We start from the raw sequence: 1,620 nt of genomic DNA on the forward strand, positions 1-1,620 counted from the left end.
CACGCAGAGCCCTGTGTGCCAGATGCTCAGCCGACACCTGGCTCTGGGGTGCTTTGTGACCTTGTGCTGCTGCTGGCCCAAGAGCTTCCCTCCAGCTGCCGGCCCGCCTCCCTTTCTCTGCCCTTGCCTGAACTGGGCTAAGGACCCCTCCCCTGGGTTCCCCAACTTTTGTGCCATCCTGACTGGTGCCTGCCCCACATTGTGGAGGGCATCCTGAGCACCAGTCGTCCCCTGAAAGCAGGTCTTGTCTTCTCCTCTCTCACCGGTGCAAGGTCAGCGTCTCCCAGGAGATCCAGCTCTGTCCTACTCGGCCTGGTTTCCACTGCCTGGCTCCCTCTCCTCAGCCTCTGTCCCCGCTGCCTCGCCCAGTTGCTCAGATCCAGAGCAGAGCCTCTTGAAGAGGCCAGACCGTGTTCTCCCCACCCCAGCAGAGAGGGGCTCCAAGAGCACCTGGGCGACTGGCTCAGGGAACAGGCACCAATCATTAGAAGAAACCCTCTTCTCCCCCACATCTGGCCTCGGTGGTACCACCTGGATTTCGGGGCAAAGTAGGGCAGCAGTGGAGGGTGGGGAGGACCCCAAAGGGCTGAAGGGAGCCCAAGTCGTAGAGATTGCTAGGGAGGGCAAGGGAGCGGAGCTGGGGTCAGCGCTTCTGTCCGCGCGCCCAGGCCCCCGCACATCCCTCCCAGGCCCGGGGACCTGCGTCTCAGGATGGAGTCCTGTGTGCCCACCCCAGGCGTCTCCTGGAGCGGGGTCAGGAGCCCTGGCAGGAGGTGAGCTGAAGGCCAAGGATGAGGGTGCACTGGCTCAGAAGCGCCAGGGAGACCCTGCCAAGGGGAGATCCTGGGTGTGGAGCAGGGTGCCTGCCAGAGGCTAGGGCTGGTGCCAGGAGGCGTGTGAGAGAGGGACTGAAGGGCCACGATCCCCTGGGGCCTCAGGGGGGAGAGGGCTCGTCATGCTCCCACGGCTGTCCCCCCGAGGCCCCAGGGCCTGGCAGGAAGTGTCCAGGGATGCCACAGCTAGGTGTCTGCTCCTCCTCCCCTTCCCCTCGGGAACAGGGAACTGCCCACATTGTCCCGGGCCAGGACCCCCAGGGCGTCCCTGGTTGGGTCCACGTTTCCACGCCACCTCTGCACAGCCGCCACTGTCTATCACCGCTCTCCACGCTCCGGTGGCCTCCCCACCAGGCCCTGACCATGGCACGGCCCGGGAACAGCCCCGCCAGCCTCCCAGAGGGCTTCCGGGAACAGTCTCTAACACGTGTACCTCACTAGGCACCTGCACCCTGGACACCTCCTGGTCTTTCTGCAGACAGCTTAGCCAGGCTCCACAGTCCTCGGCACCCTTCCCACCGATGTCTGAGTCTTGTACTATCTGGCTCACTCCTGGCGCCTGGACCAGTGAGGTCGGCTATCGCGCCTCCCCTCCCCTTCCCCAGCCCCTGCAGCTACCGAGGATGTCAGCAGAGTCCCCTTGCTGACCTGTCCACCAGTTCCCCTCTTAGGTGCCCTTCCACTTCCCTTCTAGATCGGTCCCCCATTAGTTCGCACTTTCTCCCAGGCCATGTCATCCACCTCCACCCTTTGCTGTAACCAGTGTCCACGAACGCCGCATGTCAGG

At 64.2% G+C, this 1,620-nt stretch overlaps 1 protein-coding gene across 1 annotated transcript in view; it reads right to left on the bottom strand.

The window, feature by feature from the left end:
* SHANK3 (SH3 and multiple ankyrin repeat domains 3) overlaps nucleotides 1–1,620 on the bottom strand; it is a gene marked incomplete at its 5' end in the record, with an annotated part of 46,094 nt that overhangs the window by 3,467 nt on the left and 41,007 nt on the right. The gene's annotated exons all lie outside the window — the stretch shown is intronic.

Source organism: Bison bison, unplaced genomic scaffold (genome assembly GCF_000754665.1).
Source record: "Bison bison bison isolate TAMUID 2011002044 unplaced genomic scaffold, Bison_UMD1.0 scf7180017858667, whole genome shotgun sequence".
Taxonomy (NCBI): Eukaryota; Metazoa; Chordata; class Mammalia; order Artiodactyla; family Bovidae; genus Bison; species Bison bison.